The sequence below is a fragment of the Triticum urartu genome, chromosome 2A (assembly GCF_056163025.1).
Source record: "Triticum urartu cultivar PI428250 chromosome 2A, HENAU_Tu73, whole genome shotgun sequence".
Taxonomy (NCBI): Eukaryota; Viridiplantae; Streptophyta; class Magnoliopsida; order Poales; family Poaceae; genus Triticum; species Triticum urartu.
In genome coordinates, this window is record NC_141874.1 from 587,415,391 (window position 1) to 587,426,171 (window position 10,781).

At 43.5% G+C, this 10,781-nt stretch overlaps 1 long non-coding RNA gene across 1 annotated transcript; it reads left to right on the forward strand.

The window, feature by feature from the left end:
* The first annotated feature begins 3,193 nt into the window (after positions 1 to 3,193).
* On the forward strand, positions 3,194 to 6,198 carry LOC125538912 (uncharacterized). The gene is made up of 2 exons (XR_007296538.2): positions 3,194 to 5,055; positions 5,217 to 6,198. It is a non-coding gene; the product is annotated as an uncharacterized LOC125538912 (long non-coding RNA).
* The last annotated feature ends 4,583 nt before the right edge of the window (positions 6,199 to 10,781 follow it).

Sequence of the window (10,781 nt, forward strand, 5' to 3'; positions counted from 1 at the left end):
AGCTTTAACAGGTAGCATAAGAACATCTATGATGTGTTTGGTAAAGTGCAAAGAGAATGCAAAAGGTCAAGAGTTCCCTCCTCAACTCATTTTTGGATGTTTGGTAGCCTGCATGGGGCCTTCTCAGCATGCACGAGCTCAATCCAAATACGCTCATAGCATGTACAAAAAGAGAACACCCCAACAACCTTTCGCTGGTCAGCATGCATGAACGAATCGAGCGACAACGTGTTTCAAAAAATGTTAAGAATTTCTAAAAATAATTTAATTTTCAGAATACAAAAAAATGTTCAATTTTTGGAAAAATGTCCAGATTTTGAAAAAATGTTCAGGATTTTAAATTTTGTTTCAGTTGTTACAAAAAAGTTCAGATTTTTAAAAAGAATTTAAAAAATGTTCAGATTTTCAAATTTTATTTAAATTAAAAAAACTTTCAGATTTTGTTTATTTTAAAAAAAACTTAAATGTTTAATTTTTCAAAAATGTTGTTTTTTCCATGTTTTCAAACAATTGTCCACATTTTTGAAATGTTTTGTTCACTTATTTGAAAATACCGGTTGCTACAGTGCCGCCCGACATGTCTAAACAGATGCAAACTGCCAAACAGAGTCTCAGCTTAGCATGTCTCAATATATACACTACTATCAAACAACAGCAAATGCATGTACTCAACATATCTACACTGAGCATGTATCAGAGGAGAACAACCATGCTAGGTTGGGAATGCTACCAAAGAGACCCTATATGGCATGGCGTCTCAAACCCCTCTCCCCAACGTCTGGATGGACGGTCGGGTCACAGAGTGGTAAAAAAAGAGAACAAGACGAACGTCTGTCACGTCTCAAATGCCAGGCTGACAGTCACCCCTTATATCCAGCAGAAATCTGGAGCAGACAAGGGGAGGCCCAGGCACGACCGAACGCATCTGTCACGTCGGATCTGGCCCACCCGACCCACATATATTCGTCCCCATCCATTTGCTGGGTCAAACCCTAGACACTCCACTCCACTCCATTCCGCCCCCAAGCTTCCGTCCAGAGATCCAGCCTTCTACGGCTTGGCGGGCAGCGGATCTGACTCCGGCCACTCTAGATCCATCGACCGGGTGTCGTCCCTTGCGGGTTGGAGGAGGCAATGACTGTCCGCATTGCTCTCGGAGGGCCGCGCCCGGCTGATGGCGGGATATGTCCCCCCGCGAATCTGTTGCGCCGGCGCAACGGACGCTCAGATCCGTTGGGGCTGGATCATCGAGGTCCATTGCCTCAGTATGTGTGGTACAGGGCCCGATGTGCCCGTCGTGGGAAGGAGTGGATAAGGGTGGCCGAGGCCCGCCACGCTGTCGACATGGTGGTGGCGGCGCGCGCTGCCGCAGTGGACGAACTCATCCGCACCCGATCCTAAAGAAGCGGCAATGGTGGAACATGCGCGTCCTCGCCCGAGAGCAAAATGGGGCAGTCTGTGCCATGGCCGGACTGCCTCTTAAAGAGCAGAAGGAGGACAGCGACGGGTCGGTCAGCTCTGGCGAAAAGCAAATTTGGCTTGATCCATTTTGCGTTTTCGGTAAGGAGAATTAGTTCATGCATGTGATAGTCTGTCGCTTTTACATTATAGAACTTGACTTGCACATTTCAATGATGAGCTTCCTCAAAATTCTCGAGGTCTTCATGGGCAAGTAAGTGATGGGGAACGTTGCAAGGAAAACAAAAAAAATTCCTACGAATCACCCAAGATCTATTCTATGGAGATGTTGTCAACGAGAGGGGAAGGTGTCTATAGACCGAAAGTGTTAACGATCTAAGGATCGTGGTTAGCGTAGTCGTACTCCTTCGTAATCCAATCCGATCCAAGCACCGCATGAATGACACCTCTAAGATGTGCACACATACGACTCGATGAAGTCTCATCCTCCTTGATCCAGCAAGCAGGGGTGGAGAGGTAGGTGAGATCTAAGCAAGCACGTCAGTGTGATGGTGGTGGTGGCGGCAGCGGATCACCGACAGGGCTTCGCCAAGCGCCAACGAAGGAAGAGGAGGAGATGGGAGAGGGAGGGTGGCAGCTAGGTGAAGGGATGGCTGCCCCCTGCGCCTCCCATCTCGTTTTATAGGCTAGGAGGCAAGGGCGGCCAAAACCCTCCTAGGGTTGGCCACAAGGGAGAAATCCCTTTAAATTTAGAGATAAGACCTTATCTCTAGATTTAAACGACATGGGCATTGGGGGGCTGATGTGGCCAGCCTATGTGGGCTTTAGCCCCACCCCTCGGTCCATGTGGGTCCTTTTAGAGTCATTGGGCCCCACGGTGGAACCCCCAGAGCCTTCTAGAACCTTCCTGATACTCTACTGAAAATTCGTGAACTTTTCCAGAACCGTGAAAAACCACTTCCCACATATAAATCTTTACCTCCGGACCATTCCAAAGACTCCGAACAACCTTCGGTCTTGCCAACATTAATATCTCAATACTACCCTAGCATTACCGAACATTAAGTGTGTGACCCTAGGTTCAAGAACATGCAGACATGACCGAGACTCCTCTCCGATCAATTATCAATAGCGGGACCTGTATGCCATATTGTCTCCCGCATATTAAACGAATATCTTTATTGGGTTTGAACCACGATGCCGATGCCGAGGATTCAGTTAATCTTGTATACACTTTCCTTTGTTCGGCAATATGTTACTTGCCCGAGATTCGTTCGTCGGTATTTTCATACATAGTTCAATCTCGTTACTGGCAAATCTCTTTACTCGTTCCATAATACAAGATCCCCATGACTAAACTCATTAGTCACATGCTTGCAAGATATTCATGATGTTGTATTACCGAGAGGGCGGAGAGATATCTCTCTGTCACACAGTTACAAATCCCGGTCTCTATCCATGCAACCCAGCAACATTTTCTGAGATACCTATAGAGCACCTTTATGATCACCTAGTTATGAAGTGACGTTTGATAACCCACAAAATATTCTTCCGATATTAGGGAGTGGAATGATCTCATGGTCTAAGGAACAAATACTTGGCATGAAGAAAAATTGTAGCAATTAAACTAAGTGACACGATCAGATGCTGAGCTTACGGTTGGGTCTGTCCATCAAATCATTCTCCTAATTATGAATAATGTGATCCCGTTATCCAATACAACTCGTGTCTATGGTTACGAAAACTTTAACCATCTTTAATCAACGAGCTAGTCTAGTAGAGACTCACTAAGGACATGGTGTCTGTTTATCTCTACTACTATTAAACAAGCAAACATATTCATCTCTAAGTGAACCCCGCCTAAAATACACACAACAATCCAGATCAATAAGAGTCACACGATTAGATCCACTTAATTAGATCTAATCGTTGACGTAACAACCAACCCTTACTAAAAGTGCGTCTAACAATTTCAAAGAGCGGACGAAATACTCTGCCAGCCCACGACCTCCACGAGAGAGTCCCCACGATCTCGCTCCCCCGATTTACCTTTTCCGGATCTCTCTCCGCCCCCAACGGCGCCGGCACGCTCCCCGTCGCCTTCGCTGACGCGCTCCCTGTTGCCTTCGTCGTCCGCTCGTGTGGGCCGGAAGGTTGCCGCCGCCCAACGCAGGCCGTCACCACAATCCAGCCGCCAGCCTTTCCTCACGCATGGGTCGCGGGTCGCCGCTTGCCGCTCCTCCGCTTGGCCGCCGAGGCCGCGCCGCTTGGTTATAGGTGGTGCCCCTACTGCAACTTCACGGCCACCTCCCTGTCCGGTGCCATCCAATGTGGATGAGATGGAGCTGAGCTGCTGAGGTGGTACAGGAGGCCACCGCCCATCCCCGACCTCCCTTCCCGGTGCGAAAATCATCGGCCGCCTCTCCCCGCGAGCTCGACATGACGACCTCTCCTCTCTTCTGGCCCCGGCGACCTGCACCAGAACACCAACGCTGACCGTGCCTTCCCCAACCTCTTACAGGTATATATGATGGTCCATTTTCAGCAATCATATGATTTTGCGTACTGTACATACGAATTTGTTGCATTTGTTCAGACCTCACGGACATCACCCAGTATCATGATGGCCCTTTTTTGTTGGCTTTACTACTATTGCCCCTAACATTGACCAGGATCATGATCCTATATTAATTTGTGCAAACTTCTGCGAAGAAAATTTGATACGAACTCGCTTTCAAGTTTGTGCTACTGAAGGAGAAAAAGTTCATTATCCACCAGCAGGTAAAAGCAGGTTCAGTTTTTTACCTCATTTTTCATTACCACAGTAGCACTTTCTGTTAGTTCGAACGATATCTTAATGCATTATTTACACATCTAGCTTGTGCTCTCTGACCAGAATTAGTAAACTGTAGCCGTGATAATACTACATTGTATTCAGAAATAGCCGGAGGAGATAAAGCTAGGTGCTGCATATAGGCCGGTGGTGAACCTTTTGAGAGCTGACCTTGCTTCGAAGTTAGATAATCATCTACAATAAAACCGCATCCATAGATCAACTCAACAAACACCTAAAGGCACTTAAGATCTTTACTGGTATCCAGAATTTGTTGTCTGACCATCTAAGCGAACTGGCCCACTACGCTAAGGAATTAGGACAATTCATTACTTGATCTGACTGTTTATAGTGAGATCTAAAAGACTGTCATGGTATACAAATATGATCTGAAGTCTCAAAGTGCATGCTGTTCTATGTTCTTGGGCATGTCGCAGGCTTAGAAAAACACCACCAAGCTTGCAACAGAAAAAGATGCACATACTCACCATTATTATCTTCCTGTGATAATTTTAGGTTTGTACCAGGAAATTTGAAGAGGCAATTTCAGTTGGTGGTGTGCTTTAAAATTGCATATTGTTGTTCGGGTGTTTCTCCACAATCGTGTCTTTTTTTTTTTTGAATTTCTAGCATATGAACTATCACGTGAATTTTCCTAGCTCTGGTGGTCGCGCCGCCCAGGACGCCGGCGGCGGAGACAAAGGAAATTTGTATTGGGATGTCGCGGCCGAGCCTCAGGACCTCCGCCTCTGCCCCGACAAGCTGCTGGACCTCCGCCTCGATGATCCCCAGGATCTCCACCTGTAAAGTTTACACTGCTCATTCCATATTTTCAACTGTATATGACAAACTAAAGTTCAGATTATGTTTGGTCAACCTAAACTGAGGTTTAGGCTATATGTGTCATGATGCAGACTGCATTGCTCATCCTTCTACTTTTCTCTGTTTTTTTCTTGTTCTGCAGCTAGCTTCGGGAGAGAAATGAGATAATACAGAGCATGAGATGCGCCGATTGCATATAAGTTGTTTCTTATTTGTCACCTAATTTCCAGTCTTATTTCCTATTCCAAGATCTGTTTTACTTCATCTTTCAGATGCAGAGCCCGGGAAAACTTCCAGTATGCACGTACTGTTAATCAGCTATTGCTCCATCTCTTTGGTAATAACTCTGCATTAGTGCCATCTGTAAGGCTCAGAAACTGGTATTAATTTTTTTGCTTGGTCATACAATCTGAATTTTGACCATGTCACACACACAGCCTATCATTTGTGGTTCCATCAATATCACATATAATCCAATACTTGGATAATATATACCACTACAAGACAACACATTTTAGTTGGGCTGAATTATATGATATTTACATATCAATGTTATTGCTCATAGTATATCATTTGCCAACGTTGTGCAAATGGTTTCCACAAAAAAACAGGTAGTATTATTTTTTAAATTGTGATAGGTTATGTCCTTTTTTACTCGCTTCCACATCTCATTCTCGATAATGGAATCGCCATTGCTTGCCTGTCAAATAATGTACGTTGGCAAAAAGAAAGTTTTATAGCTCTCGAATCCTTGCCAGTTGTGTTCTTTTTTATGTCTTTAATAGCATGAACAAAGATATGTTCAGGTGATAGCACTTGTGGAAGGATTAGCCCACGAGTGCTCAGAAGGAACATGCATTCTAAGCCAACTCTGCTCCAGCCTTCAACAAGTCAATCTTGTTTTGTACTATGGAGTGCAAACTATGCAGATGATGTTTGTGTTTAGAAGTTTCTACTAAAACACATACAACTCTTTCCCTCTTTGGGTGGGCCAAGTGCCCCCTTTTTCATACAATTGAGCTGTGTTCACTTTGACTTAACTTGTAGCCTTGTAAAATAAAGAGAACATGTGTTGATTCCCCAGTTTATAGCTGAAACCTTGCACGCCGAAGTTGGACAAGATATGATTGAATTGCTAAAGATATTCAAATCCAAGGCTGAGGCTAATATCGTAGTTATGCCCAAAGCTTTGACTAAAATAATCTGGTGTGTTGCTCAGATGAAGAGATTGGAGCAATTTAGTGTGAATATACACCCCCTTCAACGAGAATGGAACTAGCAGTGATATGTGCTTTTGTTTGTGTGTTTAAGCATAAAGCTTTTCCTTTATGTTTTCACACATAAGGATGCGTATAACCACCTTCTGAGAACAAAGTTGTATATTTTCTTGTCAGAAAATTATAATATTAGTCGAGACGTGCATTGCACGTGCATGCTTACTAGTGTGCTAGTAAGTTGCCCGTGCTATGCTACGGAACCACTTGAAATGAGGTGGAATAACAAGAGCACGGAGCCAAAACCGTCGATGCTAGTAGCATGCTCATGCATTGCCAGAAAAAAAAAACTTGATATGTCACTAAAGTGCTCCCGACATTACACAACCTTAAGATTTCACCTCATAAGTGAAACGCACTTGCAGTTACAACATGAATCACACAAGCACTTGCTATCACACCCAAATTAAGCAAAAAAAGTAACAGAATCCAAAAGCAGCCCCACAACAAAAATCTACAAGACCTACATGCTAGCCTAAACCCTAAGAGAAAAGAAAATCAAATGACCCTTAAACCGACTCCGATTGTACTCCAGTCGACAACAACATCATATATTCAAAAGCTATATCATGGGAAAAGGCACGGTCACTCTAGACTCCATTCTTCATCTTCTTTTAGGCAAGGAGAGATTGGTCCAGGGAGCTCATTACTGATCATACACAAAAATATTTACAAGCAATTAATTCACGTATGGTTGGACAGATTAACTTTACCTCAATGATTTCCACCAAATTTCCAATTACCTTTGTCTTCGTTCACGCGCATCTGCGATATTTGGGTCAAAGTCTACTAAAGTCCGTGCATCTGTGATATTTGGGTCAAAGTCTAAAGTCCATAGTATGCAGGCTATGATCTAGTTAATTAATAACAGAACATCAATCTATTAGCAGCATTTATTTTTGCAACATTATTATATGAAATACGACAACACATTCACTTATAGACTAACCATTGCGTTTTGCACTTAACGCTGTTGCCATCACAATAGCACGCTCCTCGGCAAGTTTTTCCAATGTACTTATATTATTAGTCACTAACTTGTCCCATACAACTAACTTGACTATATTATAGCTACAAAATCAATTAATTTCAGAAGAGAAATGTGAGAGATTTGAATTAAGTAGATGATAAAATTTGAAATCCACAATATGTACATACGTGGCATCTACCAGATAAGCAGAACAATATTTCTCACTAGGATTCTTCGGTTGTAGAAACTTTCCTTATGTCCAATAGAACTTACAAATAAAACCATGCCAATGATATCAACATTTTAACGGATAAGCTATTAGTAGATAATCTGTGACCAAAGAACATTTAGAATATATGAAAGAAAACTAAAGCACTTACCAACATACGTGTCATATCCAAGGTGAACTCCCAAACTTTGTCAAAAGGCATAAATGGCTGGAACATGGGACCAACTACTCATTCACATTTCTGATCTCATAGCTACCGTCTATAAGGTGAAACGAAACACAAAGTGATTATCTGCAAACATATAGTTCACGTTTCTCATAACTGGTTCTGCGAGACTGCGACCATCTTCCATACATAATATACTCATCACTCTACAAGTAAACAGTATACCCATAGCAGCCATTTTTGTTCTCCCTAATGACAATTAAATAGATAGAAAGTGACAATCCAACGTTTATTAATAATTATTTTTTGTTACAGCAGAAATTATTTTTGCACATAAGCATTACCTTTTCGTCCAATAACACCATGTTGAGCTTCTTTCCTCCCATACGGAATCTCTGCGCGTGAAATTTGTGGTACACTCAGACACACTCACACACATACCACACCTTGTGTAACTGTGTAAGGATGCACATCCTCAAAAGTTGGAATGGGTTGCACTTCCACTCTGTTACTCTTCGGTAACCTCATCTTGTCCCGAAAGAAAACTGAACATAACTTACAAAAGATATATCATGATACCACCACCTATATTATATGATAGCCACCAAAAAATCTAAACAAATATAATCGGTTCAATGCACAAATTCATAATTTGAAGAAATTTAGGATATATGTATTCACTATTTACATTTGCACTGACTATTTCTAGTCGCACAACTGTTTAACCAGACTCAAGTCTCCGTACTTGGGAACAGTGGAAGGAGATAAGAGCAGGGCTACGACTGAACTTGGCACCCAAAAGAACATTTAAACCTGCAGCAATAAGTAAAATTAAAAAAAACATGACCAAAAAAATCCATTCGCTTATGAGCAGGTTCTGCACATTTTATAGCAATATGATAATTTTTCTCTTGTTGGTAGCACAATGATCAAACTTCCCAAGAAACTAAAATGTACTGAACATATATGAGCTTTTTTTTTTGCGAGTGAACATATATGAGCTAGACCTGAGACTACAATCTGCATAAGACAAAAATTGCGAAGCATCTAAGACTATAATCTGCCACACAAAAAATTGACATCATGTTAAACCAACAGTTATAGGCACCTTATTCTTCTCATTCAGCCATGACAATACACGTTCAGAGAGGTGCAAATTGCTTACAGTAAGCACTAAGAAGTACAAATTGCTTACAGTAAGCACTAAGAAGTACAAATTGCTCATGTGCAGAGACATGCAACAATGGGGAGATGAATCATACTTTCCAGAACACACCAAGAACAGAGAAAGTTTCAATTCTTTGACGCCTAAAGCAAACCGAAAGACATGAACGTGCAGGAAGTAAAAACATCATGGAAGAAATTTAGAATCCTATATTCCAGTCTCGTGCATACATTCAATTACAACAATAAACTGCAGTTCATTAAACTATAAACTAACCGACCTAGGTCTCAATCAGGAGCCATGGTGTGTACCTCTTGGATACGCCAGAAAGCGTGAATAGAACTGAAGAGCCGATGATGCGCTCGGATGGAAGCGAATCAAAGGCGACACTGAGCGGGATGGATGGTCCACATGTTGGTTAACGTGGCGGCGCTGCACTCGTGAGGTCGGCGACAGCGGGCAGGCGTGCCATCAGGGTGTGCGGCGTCCACACAGTCCCGGCGACGGCAAGCGAGAACGGAGGCAGGGGTTGCGTCGTCCGCATACCCTCGATGGGGATCCAGCGACACCGGTAGCCGGGAATGGCTGGGCGACAGCGATTGAGGAGAGCTTTGGAAACAGAGCGTGGAGGAAAGAAAGATAGAGCAATGGGGGAAATAAATGGGCAGCAAGGATTTGGGCGGCGTACATAGCGATTTGAAATTTAAACTGGGATTGTTTGTTGTATGGGGGAGAGGGATTGGTGGAGATTGGTGGCGGCGAGTCGCAGCATTGGTGGAAGCCACGAACAGGCGGTAGGAAGCAAGAAGGATCTCGATAGGAAGGGGATGAGCTCTCTTTTTTATTTTTTATTTTTCAAGAACATACAAGCTGTGCGTCTTCTTCTGCATTAAGAATGAGAGTAAAACAAAACACAGGTTGTATACATTTTCGACAAAAGATGAATTTTATTGGCTTAAAATGAAGCATCAAAAGGATACAAGCATAATGAGCACATCCAGCCTTTGCATAATTAGGATGCACATAGCCAACATCAACACACGCACACAAGAACCCGCCAGCAAATAACAAAGTCATATAAGACTAAAGCTATGTAAGCAAGGAAAAAAATACAAAGCGATGAGATCCAATCAACAAACTACATTAATGATCATATCCGCACCAACCATCTCATGACACCACATGAATGACGAGGTTCCTCAACAACAGCGCCTTCACGAAGGGAGCGACGATCAATCGCCGCCGTCACCAAATCCAACCACTCAAGGTCAGGATATAGGTTTTCACCCTGAAGAACCAATCTGAGCATATCCGAGCAATGCCTTTAACAAGATAACAACGTAAAACATCGTCATTGCTAGGCATAACCAACCAGGGGCACCTAGGCTTTCACCCCGGAGCTCGAGTAGCACCACCATCAAGTCACTCGCGTGTTGTCGCCACCACTTTTCCGCGATCGCAGCAACTACTTGCGATATGTGATCGCTCCTGCTACACCACTATCCCTCTGCATCGAACCATTGTCCATAGTTTGCATCTCATTGCTGAAGTCAACCACCGGATCTAGGGGGAGAAACCCTCATGAAGACCTTTTGGTGGTCACTGTAATCAACAACGAGGCCGCCGCCGGGACGAGATGACCCAGCCTTCAATGGGGCCCAACAGGCAACATCATGTTAGATCAGCCACACCAGCGACACCCTCCGCATCCCAGCATGGGACAGATCCCGATCCACCCAATCTGCATTCGGAGACATATGGAGTCCGGCCGGATTAAGAGGCATAAGGGCGACGGAGAAGGCCCACCCATCCTTTGCAGACAAGCACCTGGCAGTCCATCAGCGGCTAGACAACTCTCAATCCATAGAGCACCGCCCGAAGCCGCTACCGTTGATGAGAACTC